Genomic DNA, 21,609 nt, shown 5'->3' with positions numbered 1-21,609 from the left:
GCATCTGTACGGATCACCTAAAATGTTGTCGAGATTTGACTCGCATCAATTTAACTGCAAAAAAGGGTTTCACTTAATTAGCCCTCGTCAGGTCTAGCGAGGTTGATCCTAGCTGACTATAGAGATGCCCTTAGCTGTTAATGCTAGGCTAAATTCTCAACAGGCTAAAGGTTTTACCTTCGTTTCTCTAATTACTTATTACTAATAGGGAGGGTCTAACATGGTGGAGTCCAACCCCTTTCTTCTGATACGACCACAGTTGCTAGCTACAGATGCTACGTCCTATCTGTGCCGGTCACTCTGGTCGTGGTTCGTATTCAAAACGCAGTTGCCCCGGCGGGGCAGGAGGGTCGCAGTCGGGCCTAATTACCTCTTTACCGGGACGCAATCTCAGCACGTCTCGCATTAATCTGCCGCTTTGATCTCCAGGTGATGTCATCAGTCCCAGATTACGAAGCTAGCCTAATTAATCCGAATAAACGGCGCCCGTTTGAGTGTCGTCTAAGAGCGTTCGGCCTTTCCCTCTGTCGCTACGCGGAACGTTTCGGGTTCCGGATATATTCCCGAGGACACTTTGACCTCTGTGTCGCTATGGTAACCACCTGAGCCACAGAATATGGTGGCAAATTGATGTTGGAAGCGGCAGCTCTTCCTCCGCCGTGCGTCGGTGTACGTGCTGCTCTGTATGTGTTATATTTAATGACGTGTTTCTTTGCTGCGGGAGCCTCCATATATGCAGATGTTCTTCGCTAGCTTAGCGACACGACCAATTTTGCCAAATCTGCCGGCGACGGGCGCTCGCGCGTGTTTAACGAACGGCTCCTTTTGTTCAACAGGAACTTTTCGAAGGCGTAAAACACAAACAAGGCTGCTTCGCTTTCGTCAGTTTTCACGTTCCGATTCCTTTTTCTTTTTTTTTCGGAAAACTGTGGAGAAAACGGACTCGTCCGGGTGGCTGGAGGAGAATCTGAGAGTGCTAATTAGACGCAGGCTGAGCCTCTTGTGTGCGATGCCTCCATTTTGAAAGGATCTGTAATATTCATGTTGTTAGCATTCGGGCTACAACTCCCCGACGTGCACGCGTGGCGTTCCTGTCGCAGTCGGGCTCTTTTTCTCCGCTGCGAAGCGGAGCAGGTAGCATGAAGGTGTCGGAGGCAGGACGTGCGCGCTGCTTTGATCTCCTTTGATCCTCCGCACATGTGCATTCCCCACCTGTAAACGCCAATTGATGAATCGACTTTATCTTCTTTCCAATGAGCCAAACTCGGGCCGTAAAGAGCACTTTGCAAGCTTTTATTGGAGGATAGTACCTGGAAGCGCTCGTGCATAAATCATGTCGCTGTAACCTGCGTCCTTCAGCACAAAGCTCTGCATTTTAATGCCCAGAGCCCAGCGGCACAAAGCTGCGGCTGGGCGCCAGTCAGCTCGCTGCAGGGCTCACCTGCCAGCGGCGTCACAGCAGCCATTCATTACACCCGGGCAGGCGGCGGGGACAAGAGCAGGCGACAGTCTGAAAGAGCCCCCCCCCCCCCCCATATGTTAAGGTGAGACCGCCGTGGACGCCAAAGGCGGCGGGGCCCGCTCAGCTATTGGCGGCCCCCCACACACACACCACACCCACACACACACCTCTCGTTTAATCCTTTCACGAGCCACATCACCGTCAGGAGCTAGCGTAGCACAGGGCAGCACTGGACGCTAGCATCCTGCAGGCGAATTCTCTGCTAACAATTCCAACCAGGAAGCGTCTGATTTAAAAAAGCAGGCAAACTTTATGTCTTGCAGCAGGGGACAAGTCCCACGTGCACGGGGGCACAGCCTCAGAGAGTTGGACCCCCCCCCCCGTTCTGAGGAGCGAGCGAGCGGTTCACAGCTTGAACAGAAGTTGCAGAGCATTTTATTCTTCCGTGTGTAACCCAAGAGATCATTTTTTGTTATTTGGACCATTATCATGTCCTGCTGACGAGTCCTTTCCTGCACATTAAGGTCACGCGACGGAGAAATCAGATTTATTAAAATGGTTTCTTTCTTCTGACGATCCGGGGTGGAGGGGGGCCATCCCAAATTCAGCTATTAAAATTCATCACGAGTCCTCGTCTTCTGAAACGGGCCCTTGGCGTGCAGCAGGACCCGATGCTGGAGCGTAGGACGCCATCTGTGAGAGCTTCGGGCGACTCCAACAGGTCGGGTTCTTCAGTTCTATGAAGCGTGCTTTTATTTTGGAGGAAGGTCTCAGCTGAGGAGGCTCAAGGGTTCCCATCCCTGGACCTGCTGGAGGGACAGTCTGGAAGACCTGGATGATCTCCTGGAGCAGGTGGAGGGGAGGTGGTCAGGGCCGCCCTGTGACCCGGCCCATCATGGGCCTGACCGAGGAGCCTGGATCATATGAGGAAACCCACCAGGACACCAATGAGAGGAGAACGAAGGTGGTTCCTGCTGTGGTGATCAGAGAACACGTGCGGCGATGTTCCTCCCGCGGAGCCACAGGTGCAGAAAGGCCGCCGCTCCCGGAACGCCGGCGCAGACAAGTGAACTGTCCTGTACTCGTGTTAATTAATTATCAAAAGGGCAGGAGCACAATCAGCCTGTCTCAGTAGGACAATGCTCCTGGCCAGGAGCGTCCTGCTGCTCCAAAGGTCACGCCGCTCCGCGGCTCCGCACGTGCACGTTGTGGTTTTGGGGCGCGACGCCTCCGTTTAAAACCAGCAGCAGAATCGTGCTGATATGAGCAGCAACACAGGGAGGCTGCCAAGGACATTCAGACCATTATTCTATATAATCCTTCCAGCAGGAGCTCCAGACTTGGCAACGTATCCCGTTTAATGGAACGAGCATTAGATCCCCGCTCACGTCCGCGTGCACGCTCCCTTTGTTCTTGATTAAAATATCCTGCACTATTTCTGCAGACTCCTGGAGGAAACGCTGATGAAAGAACACGAATCCGCCCGTCGCCTCAATAAAGTGAATGAGTTCCGTCCATCTGTCCATCATGTTCATAAGGGCCGGTCTGGTGACCTTCCAGGGCCCCTCCCAGACGCACCGCGTGACTGACGAGCGGCGCCAGGCTGGATCCGTGCACGTGTGAGCGTAGTCCACCTACGCCGGCTTGATTTGCGCGTCGGCTGTAACGTGATAAATTGGCGTAAATGGGCCGCGGCAGCGGCAGCGGCGGCGGTGTGGGAGGTTCCGGATACTCGCTTTCTCACTCCGCGAGCTTCCAGCATCAGCTGTTCGACGCCGCGCGCTCATTGCTGGAAGTGGGATCCGGATGAGTCACATGACAGAACTGGAGGCTGACATCTGGAGAAAAGGCACCGCGTCCCGGCTCGCACCGCCATACTGTCTTTTGAGCCACATTCCCATTTTTCTCGCCACATTTTACTCCCGCTCGGTGAGCACATTTCCAACAAGCAGATTTTTTTTTGCTTTTCTATTGCCACCCCCCTCCTCTCTTTCCTCCCCCCCCCTCCTCTCTCTTTTCCCCCCCCCTCCTCCTCTTTCCTCCCCCCTCCTCTCTCTTTCCTCCCCCCTCCTTTTTTCCCTCCTTTTTTCCCATTTTTTCCTCCTTTTGCTGGTGTTTGAATTTGAGTATTGCCGCGGTGCTTCGGAGCGTCCCCCCCCCCCCCCCCCCCCCATCCAGGCTTCAAGTTTCCAGCATGCAGTTGTTCTGGTCCCGGTGGCAGACGCGGTCTCACTTGCACTTTTGTTCCGATCGAGCAGCTTTTGTCAGTATTGAGATTTTTCACGCGTTGATTGGTGGTTTTGAGACATTTTCCCCACATTTTGTTCATTTTTTGTTGTTGTGGTTGCTTTGGTTCGCATTTTGCAGTGTTGCTTGTTTGCCTTCGAGTTTTGTGATTTCGGGTCGACCTCACCGATCCAGACCTTTGCTTTGACTTTCTTTCCTCTTTTCTTTATCTGAAGGAATCATTTTTAACCTGGTACTTTTCTTGCAGCTCGCAGGTTTGTCGTTTCTATTTTTATTCTTGGTTTTTTTTGTGTGTTTCACCTTTTTCGGTTTGCTTGTACTTTTGCTGGCAGTGTCGAGTCTCTTTTTTTTCCTTTTTACGGATGTTATTTCTCCTCTAGATGATGCTGGGTGGACGAGGGCAGTTTTGATTCTTGGGGTTTTTTTGTTTTCTGTGTCACCGAGGATGAACAGACATTTCCCCACTCGCAGGTATCTGGAACGAGTTCATGATTGACACCTTCATGTCTCTAATAAAGGTGATAAACGTGCACCTGTGGCTGTTATTTCGCAGGACTGGCACAAACGCTTCATCAAGCCTTCTTTATCAATGTTATCTGAAGGTTATCTGATCGGATCCATCTCTGCGTGACGCGACATGGCCGGTTCCAGACGCGGCTTGTGTGTTTTTATATTTCGGATGGTTGGTATTTTCCCGTCCTCCTCCTCCTCCTCCTCCTCCTCCTCCTCGTCCTCCTCTTCTCCTCCTCCTCCTCCTCTCCTCTCCACGCCGCAGCTGAGGACCTGATGTAGCTGCAGGATGCGCCGCGCTCTCCGGCACCATCCAAACGCTGCCGGACGCGGCCGCCGCGTTTCCGCCCGCGGTGAGAAAGCGCGCGTCCTGCGCGGCGGTGCGCCTCCATCCCGCAGCTGGCCCCGGCTCGAATTGGCTGAGTCAGGCTCGCTGCTCGCGATGGTCACATGAGAGGAGAGGCGAGCTGACAGGGTTTAGAAAGTGGCCTAAGTGGTGCAAAGCTAAAATGTGACGCGCAGGGTGGGTTTTGGGGGCCGCGTCCCCCCTTTCTGGCTGTTCCTGGCGCTGGCTCCAGATGAACCACATTTTGCTGCAGTAGCACGATCAAATCCCAGAGTGCACCACCCACCCGGAATAAGGCTGCTAAGTCATTAAACAGGCGGACAGGATTCAGCCTTTTAATGTGCAGCAATTCAATATTGGTAAGAAACTGATTCTGGCAATTAGGACGGTACATCCCATCATGTATCGGGGAGCTGCTAGTGGGCATCGAGTTCCCTGAATGCAGATAAAAAGCCACAGGGGGCAGTTTTAGGCTCACTGATACGGAAGAGCTTTGGGGAGGTGAGAGGATAAAAAAGCTATCTGGTCAGGGCAGGAAGAGGCCTGGACTCTTCCAAAACTTTCCAAAACTTCTTCAAGGCATCGAGCTTTGCTCCTGTTGACGTGCAGATGAGCCATCTGTTGCTAATGCTAATGCACACCTTCCCACCCTGGGACGTGCCTCACGCTCCTGCTAGCGTTGCTGCTGACCAGTATGACGGCTTCCGATAGGTCCTGCGGCGCCGCGTCCCCCCTCCGGTCGGATCTGTCCCATATCTGAGGCAGACCTGCTCAGGAGGCCCGCAGAGGAATACGATCACTCGTGAATGGATACAGCCCTGATAGCATGAATAAAACATCATGCAGATGCAGCGGCATCACTCAGTGTTGGCTGGAACTTGTGAGGCAGGCGTGTGTGGCGCTACACGTGTGCTTGAACATTAGCGTGTGTGTGTTGGGGCATGTGTAATGGGATCGTTGCTGCCATTAAGTTTAAAGTGTCATCGTTTTTGAACCACACAGCGTGCCAGCGAAGCTAAATTTAACGTTTTATTGGCGTTAGCGTGATTTATTTGACCCAGTAACGCGGCTATAAACGTCCCCGACCGGTGTTTGGGCCCAGATGTTATTCCTGGTGTTGTTTGAAGAGCAGTTTAGGGTTCCACAGTAAAGGTTCTTTAATGACTGAACATTAAATGAAGCTGTAGCACCTCCTCCATCAAGCTGCAGGGGTGGGGGAGGGGCGGCGCTCTGGTTTGGGAGGCAATTAAGACGTTCTTCCAGCAGATAAAGAAAGAGGGAGTTAATTACAGAATGAATGATGATGAGATTGCTACCATGCTTTCCATAATAGCGGGATCACAAATAAATAAGCCGATGTAAATCGCGCTATCCATGCGCCATATTTACTCCAAATCCCATTTAGCTGTCCTTAATGAGACACGACACTTTGGCTTCCTGATAAATAATGCTGTGTTTACAACAAAGAGCACTTCCTGGAATTGAAGTGGATCAATTCCACAATGGATGCGGATTGAATGATGGATTTATTACGTTTGTTAATCTAAATAAGGAGGCGCGAGCGTACGGGCAGCAAGAGAGGCCGCTTGAACTCGGAAGAGACGCAGAACGCCGCCCCACGCGTGCACGTGGGGGCGCACGTGGGGTATTACTCGTGCTCGCTGTCCCCTCTCACAGATAAACAGGGAACCTTTGGCACGGCGGGCGCGACAGGAAGGAGCAGCGAGTGCTTCCCTGTGCTTCACGCGGATCCCGTTCGGGTTCACCTTGACGTCCGCAGGGTGCGTCCTGGGCGTTGATTTGGCGAGTGCATATTCACCGCGGCTGCCTCCCTTTTCACAAACCATCCACTCTGATCCGTTTTTCTGAAGCCTGCACGGCCGCAGACCTGCTAAATAGAAATATGGCAGGGCGAGGAGAAGAAAGAAGCTGCTGCACTTCATAAGGCAGGATGACAGGCCCTTCGCCCCGGCCGGCCCTGGAGGGATCCCTTAAGCTTCAACGGGGAAACTCTTTAAGAATCTGCAGCTAGCATCAGCGGCGGGAGGGAAGTGAGCTGTGCTGGCTCTGGTTAGCGCCCGCTAACACCCTCTACAACTGTGATGTCGCTGCAGAAACGTAGAGGAACGATCTTTTCTTTCCTTCGTTGAGCCAAAGAATGTGTAGATGGTTGGGGCCAGCACCAGCAAAAGAAGAAATGGAGATGGCCATCCTCAGAATACAGAAATGTGAGGCTAAATGCAGACTGAAGCAGCTTTTGGATGTCAAACGCTTTTATTCTCGATATGAACACATCACAGGGAAGATTAAGGAGGACAAGAATATCCTTCAGAAACGACTGAGAACATTTGAGGAGAAGCTGAAGAGTACGATTCAGGAAGAAAGAATCAGAACAAAGACATTCGAACATTGGAATTAAATCCACCTTGGATACAATGACCTGGATGATTGAGAATCTCCACAGACATTGGAATTGAATATTTACCACTGTCCAAATGTCAGAATTGAACAACTTATGATAGTACAACTGTTGCCTGAACATGGAGTCGTTGTGTTTTAAGGAAATATATGACATTCTGTATAAAACTTGTCAAGTTAACATACATTATTGCGACTATGATAAAGAAGCTCTTCATGCCTCTTCATATAAAAAAATCTTTTGACAGAATCTGCAATCTCTGTCAAGATTAATATTAAACTAGAAAACAATCACTTGGAGAGCTCAGTCCTCCACCAAGGAGGTAATTTCCTGACATATATACTGTGTCTGAAACCACTCCCTATACCCTAATAGTGCACTCAATAGTGTGGACGCCATTTTGAAATAGTGTCTGAATGCTTAGTGAGCATCGCTGTACCCTATGTAGTGTACTCAATGTATCCCACAGTGCACCGCGAAAAGTAGTGTACAACTGATGCACCCTAACTCTGAAGGTCTGCAAATAGCTCCATCCAGAACTGACTCCTATGGAAATTGGTAAAATAAATGATAATTTTAAGCATATACATATGTATAAGTGGTCCACGAAGTTCCAGTCGGATGGCCCTAATGATGGCGTTTGTTGAGGAGTAATCCTTTCTGCGATATAATCCGGCTCCATTCAGTTTGCTTTTAAGCGACCTCAAGCTGATGTGCACACCGTGTAAACTTGACATCATGTCCACGATTACATCGTAAGAGTGGCCCTCATGAAAGTACTTTATGCACTGCTGAAGCAGATCTGGTCCGTCCCCTGACGTCCCCGGTACAGCTGGTTCTTCAGTCTGGGCTGCGGCATTTAACAACACCAAAGACTGACCACAGAAACCACAAACCGGCGTCAATCTGCTCAAATGTTTGCCACAAAACGGGCAAAAGGCCACTTGCATGTCGTCCATCCTGCGTCACGATGAAGTCCTTACCCGCTTTCGATTCAAATGATGGTAATACCCTTTCCGCCAGAAAAGTAACTTGTAAATTTGTTTTTGCCGGCTGCTTTTTCTGCCGGAAAGGGTATTACCAACTGTACCGACGGAACGCATCCATTGGCCCAACCATACCAAGGGTCAGTAATTCCCTTTCCGGTAGAAAATGTTACTTGTAATTTGTTTCAGCCTCTTGTAAAAGTGTTTCGTCATTTGTAAATTTGTTTCAGCCGCTTGTAAAATTGTTTTGCACCTCTCGGCCACTGTAAAATTGGCCTGAATGGAATGCTGACTCCAGCACGAGCAGCAAAAACATGGGAGAACCTTAAAAAAACCTACAAGGTTTGTAATAATTGTTTTAAATTTGGTCTAAATGTGACAGACTAATAGTTATAGCAAATGTAGCATTACTGTTTGAATTATTTGCTTATTCCCTGTTTGTAGGAGTTTCGGAGACCACCAACAGGATCTGGCACTGAATCTGGGGAGGTCACTGCTGACAAGTGGAAATAGTTCCCTCTCATGGATCAGGCAATAGGTGGCAGGCCCTCGATTCAGCCCCCATGCCTCATTGCCTCAGCCTGGGGAAGAGCCATTCATTTTCTGAGTCAGGCTCCTCACATTCAGTCCCAGATAGACCTGATGGAGAGTCAGGGACAGAGGAGGAGGAACCAGGGCCAGCACCACACCAGCGCCAGCGGTGCGATAGGGTCCTGGAGCTGCTGGAGAGGGCCGAGGAAAGGGTGACACGAGAGGAAGCCAGGGAGGAGAGACTTTTAAATCTCTTAGAGAAACTGGTAGACAAAATGTAAAAAAGAATGTATTAATTTGCTTTCTTGGCATCATATGGTTGATAACAAATGCTTTATTCAAAGTTTAAATTTAATTGGTACAATTTTTGATTTTGAAACCAAAACTATTTACAAAAACACACACTTGCATATATATAAACAAGTTGCATTTATCCTATTATGATTTTGAAATACCTATTTACAAAAATGGAACCCAAAAAAATATTCAAATTAAATGGAACCTGCCAGAAAAAAGACTTTATGATGGCAGCCAGGTTGAACAGACGTCAAGCTCCAAAATTCTGGATTATAAAGACCAGTCCTAAATGCAATCATGTTCATAGAGAGCTGGTGGGAGGTGGGTTGGTGCTGACAGGGCAGCAGTCAGTCTGCTCTGAATTTGTTCTCCACATTGCAGGTCTGCCTGCATTTGACCAATGTCATCTGACCCAAGTGCCTCTTCTGAGGGTTCCATGCTGTCACCATTCCACAAGCACACATTGTGCAGAATGGTGCAGTATGCAATGACCTTGGTGGCAAATGCAGGCTTCACCTCTCGAGCTTTAAGGAATATTGCCCACTGTAGTATCTGAAGCCTGTGTATCTATTCTGTGCATGCCTTTACTTCTGTAAGGCCGCAATGCAGCCAGCCTGGTGCCACATTAGGAGATGCTCCACATGTGTCCTGTGATTTCTGCCTCGAGAAATTGAAAAGATGGCGGAGGGAAGATAAATAAAGGGAAGATAGGCCTGTTGTTGCTTGCTGTAGTTGAGGAATAACATTTGTCGTGCAAGAAAAACAGTGATGATGCTGTCATTGGTCCCTTGCAGGTTCCTACATTGTGGTGGCCCAGAAGACTTTGCCAGGTGTCTTGGAAATGGAGGCGTCCTATGTTTGGAAATGAATAAAGCACTGACTGATTAAAGAGAGGTGGCCCCACCCAGGTGACACTGAAGAGCAAGAACACTTAATTTCCCAATGAGTGCTACAAAATAAAAATGAAAAAGCTGTGGCCATGACCTGTCGACAGCCTTATTTTATTAGTTTTTTAACAGCCTCAAGGTCCTGCATGTCTCGGGTGTGGACTGGAAAGTCGCCTGTGCGTGAAAGAATACAAATGAGACATGTGCATGTATTCAAAGAAGCCTTTATTGTCAAGTGCAAAGAAGCATTTATTGTCAAGTGCAGTCAATAAACCACTCCAATTTTCTTTGCTTACACCTGGAAATGAGGTCCCAGAAGAATGTCCGCAGCCCTTTGAAAGTCTGCAAAAGTGTCAAAAGTCTGGCCTTCAAGTCCTGGAGATGATGACTTTTTGCTGTTTGGACAGTATGCCTGAAACCACAGGCGGAAACCACAGGCTGAAACCACATCCTGTCATCCTTCAGGACCTTCCTCCACTTCATCTTTCCATGTTTGTCCTGAAAGGATGCAGCCCTCTGGAAGAGTTCATTGGTTTCATCCTCTTTCAGCCATGCAACGTCAGCCTGTGGGAGCCCATTGGGAGCAGACTCCCATATTTTTGTGCCATCCCTCGTATGTCACCTAATAAGAAAACACACGATTATATCCGGCAGCCGATATATATCACTGAATACTCAAACTTGAGCTTGCTTTTAATGGATTATCTTCGGTTGTGCTTCTGATGTTGCTGTGGGCCACCAGGGCTGAGTGTGCTGCATCCATCACGGTCGGTCGTCCTCTCGGGAGCCGCTACCGGAACCTTGAATATAACCAGTTTTTAGTATAAGTTTTCGTATTGGCACACTTTAGTGTGGCGTCCCCAGGACATGGAGCAAAGAGTCGCCTCGATGTGTGGATCAGACGGCGATCTTGCCGTTGACGATGGAGTGGTGCGTCTGACGGACTTGTGTGCAGACGCTGGCCGGCTCGGTTTTCCAGGTCTTTTGGCCTTTTCTGCTGCAGCTTTAGTGAAATGTGGGAGAAAAAGGCCAACGTAAACATAACTCATCTAAAATGTAGCTTCAGTCCTCACTGCGTTCTGAAAAGCTTGTGCATAATATAATTATATAGTCCGTATTTTCCGGACTATAAGCCGCACCTGTATATAAGCCACATCCGCTCAATTAAAAAAAAATTAATAAAAAAAAGATATACAAGCCGCACCGGGTTATAAGCCGCAGATATTTATGTTGAAAAATTGATATTTACTGCATGTACAGAACGATTTTGAACTGTAAATGTACATGTAAGTACCTGAACAGATTCTTTCCTAACAGTGCCTTTTAACACGGCAGCAACTTTGTTGATTAAAACGGAACAGAACCGAGAGAAAATGAACAGTATTTCTCTTCATTTCTCCTGTGTTTGAAATCACAAGTCACTTTCATCATCTTGGCTGAAACCCATGAAGTCGTCTTCTTCAGTGTCGGAGTTGAACAACCCAGAAGCGCTTCGTCACATCTGTCTCCATCAGTCTCGCTCTCCGTATCATCCTCCGCTGAAGTTGGCTCTGAAGGTGCGCCGCTCTCTTCGCGTAGCAGTCCAGCCTTTCGGAACCCGTTGGTGATCGTGATGGATCTTTCACAGCACTCTACGCTGTTAGGATCCACTGACAGACATCAGAAAAGGATGCTTTTCGCATGCGGCCGGTTTTTTGGGAATGATTTCTCACCACTTGTCATCCAAGTCTCCCACTCAACCCGGAGTGCAGCTTTAAATGCCCGATTCACACAGATGTCAAGTGGCTGCAAATACTTTGTTGTACCTCCAGGAATCACAGCTGGAATAGAGTTTGTTTTCGTGATCGCTGCTTCCACAGAATCTGTGATGTGGGCCCTCATGCTATCCAAAACAAGCAGTGCTTTTTTCCGGTGAAAAACTCCTCCTGCGCGCTTGCTGTAGCACTCCGTTAACCATTCCTTCATCAGGCCTTCCATCATCCACCCTTTGGTGTTAACTTTGACCACTATGCCACTAAAAATCCCCAGTGGTGGAAGTTGTTGTCCGGATGCCGTGCATGCCCGAACGCAGGTGAAGTGCGTTCTCTCGTGGCCTGTTGTTTTCAACAACACGGATGATGCGCCTGTCTTGTTAACAGTCCTGGTCAGAGGCAGAGCAGACGTCAAAGGTGCTTCGTCCATATTTATTATGTCGTCTGGTCCGATGGAGTGTTCTTGATCTCTGTTTCAACGAATTTGTGGAAGTTTTTAATTTTTTCCTGGTAGTCAGGGGGGAGTTCCTGACAGAGAGTGGTCCGTGTCCTGATGGACAGGTTTTTACGTTTCATAAATCTGAAACACCATGACGGCCCCGCTTTGAAATCTTCAATATTCATTTCGCGGGCGATTGTTTTGGCTTTAAGTCGGATCTGTAGAGTGGATACACCTCGGCCACCTGCTCGCTGTGTGTTCACCCAGTCCTCCAGGACATTTTCAAGTTCAGCCCACCTGCTTTTATGTCCCCTGAAAGCTTTTTTCGACTTTGGGCATTGCATTAGCTCCTCCCGCTGCCGCCTCCAACGTCTCACCATACATTCATTAACGCTAAGCTTGCGTGCAGCAGCGCGGTTTCCTTCCTGGCTAGCTAGATCAATGGCCTTCAACTTAAAACCTGCATCATACGAACTTCTTCGTGTGGGTTCCATGATGAAGGGGCGAGGATTTGAAAACAATTAACAGTTGGTAATTTGTCGTCCGTGTTCTATCTGCTAAAGAAAAAGTAGCGTTTCTTCTTTGCATTGATTTTTCTTAGTTTTGATTCTAGTTCCGATTAGAGCGCCCCTAGGGTGGAAAAAAATCCATAAATAAGCCGCACCATAGAATAAGCCGCAGTGTTTAAAGTTTAGGAAAAAAGTAGCGGCTTATAGTCCGGAAAATACGGTAACTTGGAGTCAGTGTGCAACTACGCAAAAACGATGTGGGACTCCGGAGCATTCTCTGGTCCCCTCCCCAATCTGGCCAGCGATGAGATGTTTAGCCGCATGTCGTCGCTCCGTCGCTGGCTGTCACGGTGGTGCCCCGAAAACCAGGTGGCCTTTGTAGACAGTTGGAGCACTTTTTGGGGAAAACCTGGTCTGATTAGGAGAGACGGTGTCCATCCCACTATCATAGAGGGCCATAAAACAGCTATTCTGCAAGCTCCGAAACCAGACTACAAAGCAAATGATGTCCTTTTTAGGACTAATTATTGTTGCACTGGGTGTCAAATTATGCTGAAATACAGCACCGTTGCAAAGACTGATGTATGATAACTTAAAAATGACTTCTCCACTAAATTGGACTGAAAATGCAGAAACGGCCTTCTGTGACATGAAGCAAGCCTTGGTGTGGAGCACAGCTTTAGCTTTGCCAGATTACAGCAAACCTTTGGTTCAGATGGTTGATGGCACAGGACATTTGATGACCTCAGTCTGAGCTCAACAGTGGAGCTAAAATGAAGCCAATAGCATATTTCTCCTCTAAACTTGACTCTGTAGCACAGGGTCACCAACCTTTCTGAGACGGAGAGCTACTTCCTGGGTACTGAATCATGTGAAGGCTACCAGTTGATACACATTCTGAAATAGCCAATTTGCTCAATTTACCTTTAACTAAATGTCATTATTAATAGTTAATGATATTCATCTCTGCAAAGACACTGATCATGTTAATGATTTCTCACAATCAATATCAACAATGATTTAACAAGATCAGGAACAGATCAATATCAATATGCAACACTTTATTTCTATATTTTGTCTTAGTGCAAGTGTTTTTCAAATTGAAATAAATGTTCAAACCATTTTAAAATGATCACTTCTCCACAGTCCTAGGAAATCACAATGTCCCATTTTTACCAGCCACTGACATTTTTTAACAAATCATGAATTACTTTGCACCACGTTTGTACAAATAATAAATCATGTAAAATACAAAAATAAACTTTCAGATTTTAAAATAAATCTGATTACGTTTTGAACTTCACACTTCAGTCTGCAGATTTTCACATGAACATTTTAACATAAACAATTGTTACATTTCAAACACATGTAACAAATTCTGAAGGAGACACCAAATCTGGTGTCCGTTTCTTTGTCCGTTGGGGGGAAGCCTGGCGTTGCTGCGGTTACCAGTGTGTTGTCTCTGGTGGTGGGGAACTTGACAGTGCAGCTCTGAGTGAGTCTGGCAGATGTGCATCAGTGAGGCCTGTTCTGTGTTGGTTCTTGATGAAGTTCATGTCAGAAAAGGCTGATTCACAAAGAGAGGTCGAACCAAAAAGGCTTGCAACCTTCATAGCTGCTGTACATACACCACTGTACTTTTCTGTGTCAACAAGGCAGCAAAAGTTTGGTGCAGCCTGAGAGGCTTTGAGCTGCAGCTCATTTCACAATGTTACAATTTCAATTTGCATCTGTGCAGCATCCAGGCTGAAGGTTGCACTGAACTGCTGAGCAATGCATGATATGTCCACGTTCATGAAAGGGTTAGAAATGAATGACACACATGGCTCAAGCTGATCCAGGTCCAAAAACCTGTTCTCAAACTCTTGCCCAAGTCTTTTTATGAGCTGAGAGCACTTTTAGTCCAAAGCCTCACATGCAGAAGCGTTGTCTCTCAGCACCATCTGCACAGAGGGGAAGTGCAGCAGCACCTTTTGTCTGTAAATAATGCTGTGTTTACAACAAAGAGCACTTCCTGGAATTGAAGTGGATCAATTCCACAAGGGATGGCGATTGAATGATGGATTTATTACGTTTGTTATCTAAATAAGGAGGCGCGAGCGTACGGGCAGCAAGAGGGGCCGCTGAACTCGGAAGAGACGCAGAAACGCCGCCCCAACGCGTGCACGTGGGGGCGCACGTGGGGTATTACTCGTCCTCGCTGTCCCCTATCACAGATAAACAGGGAACCTTTGGCACGGCGGGCGCGACAGGAAGGAGCAGCGAGTGCTTCCCTGTGCTTCACGCGGATCCCGTTCGGGTTCACCTTGACGTCCGCAGGGTGCGTCCTGGGCGTTGATTTGGCGAGTGCATATTCACCGCGCTGCCTCCCTTTTCACAAACCATCCACTCTGATCCGTTTTTCTGAAGCCTGCACGGCCGCAGACCTGCTGATGAATATATGGCAGGGCGAGGAGAAGAAAGAAGCTGCTGCACTTCATAAGGCAGGATGACAGGCCCTTCGCCCCGCCGGCCCTGGAGGGATCCCTTAAGCTTCAACGGGGAAACTCTTTAAGAATCTGCAGCTAGCATCAGCGGCGGGAGGGAAGTGAGCTGTGCTGGCTCTGGTTAGCGCCCGCTAACACCCTCTACAACTGTGATGTCGCTGCAAACGTAGAGGAACGATCTTTTCTTTCCTTCGTTGAGCCAAAGAATGTGTAGATGGTTGGGGCCAGCACCAGCAAAAGAAGAAATGGAGATGGCCATCCTCAGAATACAGAAATGTGAGGCTAAATGCAGACTGAAGCAGCTTTTGGATGTCAAACGCTTTTATTTCTCGATATGAACACATCACAGGGAAGATTAAGGAGGACAAGAATATCCTTCAGAAACGACTGAGAACATTTGAGGAGAAGCTGAAGAGTACGATTCAGGAAGAAAGAATCAGAACAAAGACATTTGAACATTGGAATTAAATCCACCTTGGATACAATGACCTGGATGATTGAGAATCTCCACAGACATTGGAACTGAATATTTACCACTGTCCAAATGTCAGAATTGAACAACTTTATGAGTACAACTGTTGCCTGAACATGGAGTCGTTGGGTTTTAAGGAAATATATGACATTCTGTATAAAACTTGTCAAGTTAACATACTTATTGTGACTATGATAAAGAAGCTCTTCATGCCTCTTCATATAAAAAAATCTTTTGACAGAATCTGCAATCTCTGTCAAGATTAATATTAAACTAGAAAACAATCACTTGGAGAGCTCAGTCCTCCACCAAGGAGGTAATTTCTGACATTATACTGTGTCTGAAACCACTCCCTATACCCTAATAGTGCACTCAATAGTGTGGACGCCATTTTGAAATAGTGTCTGAATGCTTAGTGAGCATCGCTGTACCCTATGTAGTGTACTCAATGTATCCCACAGTGCACCGCGAAAAGTAGTGTACAACTGATGCACCCTAACTCTGAAGGTCTGCAAATAGCTCCATCCAGAACTGACTCCTATGGAAATTGGTAAAATAAATGATAATTTTAAGCATATACATATGTATAAGTGGTCCACGAAGTTCCAGTCGGATGGCCCTAATGATGGCGTTTGTTGAGGAGTAATCCTTCCTTTCTGCGATATAATCCGGCTCCATTCAGTTTGCTTTTAAGCGACCTCAAGCTGATGTGCACACCGTGTAAACTTGACATCATGTCCACGATTACATCGTAAGAGTGCCCTCATGAAAGTACTTTATGCACTGCTGAAGCAGATCTGGTCCGTCCCCTGACGTCCCCGGTACAGCTGGTTCTTCAGTCTGGGCTGCGGCATTTAACAACGCCAAAGACTGACCACAGAACCACAAACCGGCGTCAATCTGCTCAAATGTTTGCCACAAAACGGGCAAAAGGCCACTTGCATGTCGTCCATCCTGCGTCACGATGAAGTCCTTACCCGCTTTCGATTCAAATGATGGTAATACCCTTTCCGCCAGAAAAGTAACTTGTAAATTTGTTTTTTGCCGGCTGCTTTTTCTGCCGGAAAGGGTATTACCAACTGTACCGACGGAACGCATCCATTGGCCCAACCATACCAAGGGTCAGTAATTCCCTTTCCGGTAGAAAATGTTACTTGTAAATTGTTTCAGCCTCTTGTAAAAGTGTTCGTCATTTGTAAATTTGTTTCAATCCGCCGCTTGTAAAATTGTTTTGCACCTCTCGGCCACTGTAAAATTGGCCTGAATGGAATGCTGACTCCAGCACGAGCAGCAAAAACATGGGAGAACCTTAAAAAAACCTACAAGGTTTGTAATAATTGTTTTAAATTTGGTCTAAATGTGACAGACTAATAGTTATAGCAAATGTAGCATTACTGTTTGAATTATTTGCTTATTCCCTGTTTGTAGGAGTTTCGGAGACCACCAACAGGATCTGGCACTGAATCTGGGGAGGTCACTGCTGACAAGTGGAAATATTTCCTCTCATGGATCAGGCAATAGGTGGCAGGCCCTCGATTCAGCCCCCATGCCTCATTGCCTCAGCCTGGGGGAAGAGCCATTCATTTTCTGAGTCAGGCTCCTCACATTCAGTCCCAGATAGACCTGATGGAGAGTCAGGGACAGAGGAGGAGGAACCAGGGCCAGCACCACACCAGCGCCAGCGGTGCGATAGGGTCCTGGAGCTGCTGGAGAGGGCCGAGGAAAGGGTGACACGAGAGGAAGCCAGGGAGGAGAGACTTTTAAATCTCTTAGAGAAACTGGTAGACAAAATGTAAAAAAGAATGTATTAATTTGCTTTCTTGGCATCATATGGTTGATAACAAATGCTTTATTCAAAGTTTAAATTTAATTGGTACAATTTTTGATTTTGAAACCAAAACTATTTACAAAACACACACTTGCATATATATAAACAAGTTGCATTTATCCTATTATGATTTTGAAATACCTATTTACAAAAATGGAACCCAAAAAAATATTCAAATTAAATGGACCTGCCAGAAAAAGACTTTATGATGGCAGCCAGGATGAACAGACGTCAAGCTCCAAAATTCTGGATTATAAAGACCAGTCCTAAATGCAATCATGTTCATAGAGAGCTGGTGGGAGGTGGGTTGGTGCTGACAGGGCAGCAGTCAGTCTGCTCTGAATTTGTTCTCCACATTGCAGGTCTGCCTGCATTTGACCAATGTCATCTGACCCAAGTGCCTCTTCTGAGGGTTCCATGCTGTCACCATTCCACAAGCACACATTGTGCAGAATGGTGCAGTATGCAATGACCTTGGTGGCAAATGCAGGCTTCACCTCTCGAGCTTTAAGGAATATTGCCCACTGTAGTATCTGAAGCCTGTGTATCTATTCTGTGCATGCCTTTACTTCTGTAAGGCCGCAATGCAGCCAGCCTGGTGCCACATTAGGAGATGCTCCACATGTGTCCTGTGATTTCTCTGCCTCGAGAAATTGAAAAGATGGCGGAGGGAAGATAAATAAAGGGAAGATAGGCCCTGTTGTTGCTTGCTGTAGTTGAGGAATAACATTTGTCGTGCAAGAAAAACAGTGATGATGCTGTCATTGGTCCCTTGCAGGTTCCTACATTGTGGTGGCCCAGAAGACTTTGCCAGGTGTCTTGGAAATGGAGGCGTCCTATGTTTGGAATGAATAAAGCACTGACTGATTAAAGAGAGGTGGCCCCACCCAGGTGACACTGAAGCAAGAACACTTAATTTCCCAATGAGTGCTACAAAAATAAAATGAAAAAGCTGTGGCCATGACCTGTCGACAGCCTTATTTTATTAGTTTTTAAACAGCCTCAAGGTCTGCATGTCTCGGGTGTGGACTGGAAAGTCGTCCCTGCGTGAAAGAATACAAATGAGACATGTGCATTGTATTCAAAGAAGCCTTTATTGTCAAGTGCAAAGAAGCATTTATTGTCAAGTGCAGTCAATAAACCACTCCAATTTTCTTTGCTTACACCTGGAAATGAGGTCCCAGAAGAATGTCCGCAGCCCTTTGAAAGTCTGCAAAAGTGTCAAAAGTCTGGCCTTCAGTCCTGGAGATGATGACTTTTGCTGTTTGGACAGTATGCCTGAACCACAGGCGGAAACCACAGGCTGAAACCACATCCTGTCATCCTTCAGGACCTTCCTCCACTTCATCTTCCATGTTTGTCCTGAAAGGATGCAGCCCTCTGGAAGAGTCATTGGTTTCATCCTCTTTCAGCCATGCAACGTCAGCCTGTGGGAGCCCATTGGGAGCAGACTCCCATATTTTGTGCCATCCCTCGTATGTCACCTAATAAGAAAACACACGATTATATCCGGCAGCCGATATATAGTCACTGAATACTCAAACTTGAGCTTGCTTTTAATGGATTATCTTCGTTTGTGCTTCTGATGTTGCTGTGGGCCACCAGGGCTGAGGTGCTGCATCCATCACGGCGGTCGTCCTCTCGGGAGCCGCTACCGGAACCTTGAATATAACCAGTGTTTTAGTATAAGTTTTCGTATTGGCGCACTTTAGTGTGGCGTCCCCAGGACATGGAGCAAAGAGTCGCCTCGATGTGTGGATCAGACGGCGATCTTGCCGTTGACGATGGAGTGGTGCGTCTGACGGACTTGTGTGCAGACGCTGGCCGGCTCGGTTTTCCAGGTCTTTTGGCCTTTTCTGCTGCAGCTTTAGTGAAATGTGGGAGAAAAAGGCCAATGTAAACATAACTCATCTAAAATGTAGCTTCAGTCCTCACTGCGTTCTGAAAAGCTTGTGCATAATATTAATTATATAGTCCGTATTTTCCGGACTATAAGCCGCACCTGTATATAAGCCACATCCGCTCAATTAAAAAAAAATTAATAAAAAAAGATATACAAGCCGCACCGGGTTATAAGCCGCAGATATTTATGTTGAAAAATTGGATATTTACTGCATGTACAGAACGATTTTGAACTGTAAATGTACATGTAAGTACCTGAACAGATTCTTTCCTAACAGTGCCTTTTAACACGGCAGCAACTTTTGTTGATTAAAACGGAACAGAACCGAGAGAAAATGACGTATTTCTCTTCATTTCTCCTGTGTTTGAAATCACAAGTCACTTTCATCATCTTGGCTGAAACCCATGAAGTCGTCTTCTTCAGTGTCGGAGTTGAACAACCCCAGAAGCGCTTCGTCACATCTGTCTCCATCAGTCTCTCTCTCCGTATCATCCTCCGCTGAAGTTGGCTCTGAAGGTGCGCCGCTCTCTTCGCGTAGCAGTCCAGCCTTTCGGAACCCGTTGGTGATCGTGGATTCTTTCACAGCACTCTACGCTGTTAGGATCCACTGACAGACATCAGAAAAGGATGCTTTTCGCATGCGGCCGGTTTTTTGGGAATGATTTCTCACCACTGGTCATCCAAGTCTCCCACTCAACCCGGAGTGCAGCTTTAAATGCCCGATTCACACAGATGTCAAGTGGCTGCAAATACTTTGTTGTACCTCCAGGAATCACAGCTGGAATAGAGTTTGTTTTGGTGATCGCTGCTTCCACAGAATCTGTGATGTGGGCCCTCATGCTATCCAAAACAAGCAGTGCTTTTTTCCGGTGAAAAACTCCTCCTGCGCGCTTGCTGTAGCACTCCGTTAACCATTCCTTCATCAGGCCTTCCATCATCCACCCTTTGGTGTTAACTTTGACCACTATGCCACTAAAAACCCCAGTGGTGGAAGTTGTTGTCCGGATGCCGTGCATGCCCGAACGCAGGTGAAGTGCGTTCTCTTCGTGGCCTGTTGTTTTCAACAACACGGATGATGCGCCTGTCTTGTTAACAGTCCTGGTCAGAGGCAGAGCAAACGTCAAAGGTGCTTCGTCCATATTTATTATGTCGTCTGGTCCGATGGAGTGTTCTTGGATCTTTGTTTCAACGAATTTGTGGAAGTTTTTAATTTTTTCCTGGTAGTCAGGGGAGTTCCTGACAGAGAGTGGTCCGTGTCCTGATGGACAGGTTTTTACGTTCATAATCTGAAACACCATGACGGCCCCGCTTTGAAATCTTCAATATTCATTTCGCGGGCGATTGTTTTGGCTTTAAGTCGGATCTGTAGAGTGGATACACCTCGGCCACCTGCTCGCTGTGTGTTCACCCAGTCCTCCAGGACATTTTCAAGTTCAGCCCACCTGCTTTTATGTCCCCTGAAAGCTTTTTTCGACTTTGGGCATTGCATTAGCTCCTCCCGCTGCCGCCTCCAACGTCTCACCATACATTCATTAACGCTAAGCTTGCGTGCAGCAGCGCGGTTTCCTTCCTGGCTAGCTAGATCAATGGCCTTCAACTTAAAACCTGCATCATACGAACTTCTTCGTGTGGGTTCCATGATGAAGGGGCGAGGATTTGAAAACAATTAACAGTTGGTAATTTGTCGTCCGTGTTCTATCTGCTAAAGAAAAAGTAGCGTTTTCTTCTTTGCATTGATTTTTCTTAGTTTTGATTCTAGTTCCGATTAGAGCGCCCCTAGCGGTGGAAGAAAAATCCATAAATAAGCCGCACCATAGAATAAGCCGCAGTGTTTAAAGTTTAGGAAAAAAGTAGCGGCTTATAGTCCGGAAAATACGGTAACTTGGAGTCGGTGTGCAACTACGCAAAAACGATGTGGGACTCCGGAGCATTCTCTGGTCCCCTCCCCAATCTGGCCAGCGATGAGATGTTTAGCCGCAGTCGTCGCTCCGTGGCTGGCACGGTGGTGCCCCGAAAACCAGGTGGCCTTTGTAGACAGTTGGAGCACTTTTTGGGGAAAACCTGGTCTGATTAGGAGAGACGGTGTCCATCCCACTATCATAGAGGGCCATAAAACAGCTATTCTGCAAGCTCCGAAACCAGACTACAAAGCAAATGATGTCCTTTTTAGGACTAATTATTGTTGCAACTGGGTGCCAAATTATGCTGAAATTACAGCACCGTTGCAAAGACTGATGTATGATAACTTAAAAATGACTTCTCCACTAAATTGGACTGAAAATGCAGAAACGGCCTTCTGTGACATGAAGCAAGCCTTGGTGTGGAGCACAGCTTTAGCTTTGCCAGATTACAGCAAACCTTTGGTTCAGATGGTTGATGGCACAGGACATTTGATGACCTCAGTCTGAGCTCAACAGTGGAGCTAAATGAAGCCAATAGCATATTTCTCCTCTAAATTGACTCTGTAGCACAGGGTCACCAACCTTTCTGAGACGGAGAGCTACTTCCTGGGTACTGAATGTGAAGGGCTACCAGT

The 21,609-nt window shown here is 47.2% G+C and overlaps 1 protein-coding gene and 1 long non-coding RNA gene across 2 annotated transcripts in view; both read left to right on the top strand.

The window, feature by feature from the left end:
* Positions 1 to 21,609, top strand: part of LOC130537297 (uncharacterized) — a 253,319-nt gene that overhangs the window by 195,182 nt on the left and 36,528 nt on the right.
* Positions 3,602 to 4,241, top strand: LOC130537305 (uncharacterized). The gene is made up of 2 exons (XR_008953598.1): positions 3,602 to 3,963; positions 4,090 to 4,241. It is a non-coding gene; the product is annotated as an uncharacterized LOC130537305 (long non-coding RNA).

This window comes from Takifugu flavidus, chromosome 14 (assembly GCF_003711565.1).
Source record: "Takifugu flavidus isolate HTHZ2018 chromosome 14, ASM371156v2, whole genome shotgun sequence".
Classification (NCBI taxonomy): domain Eukaryota; kingdom Metazoa; phylum Chordata; class Actinopteri; order Tetraodontiformes; family Tetraodontidae; genus Takifugu; species Takifugu flavidus.
This window is presented reverse-complemented; position numbering and strand designations above follow the sequence as displayed.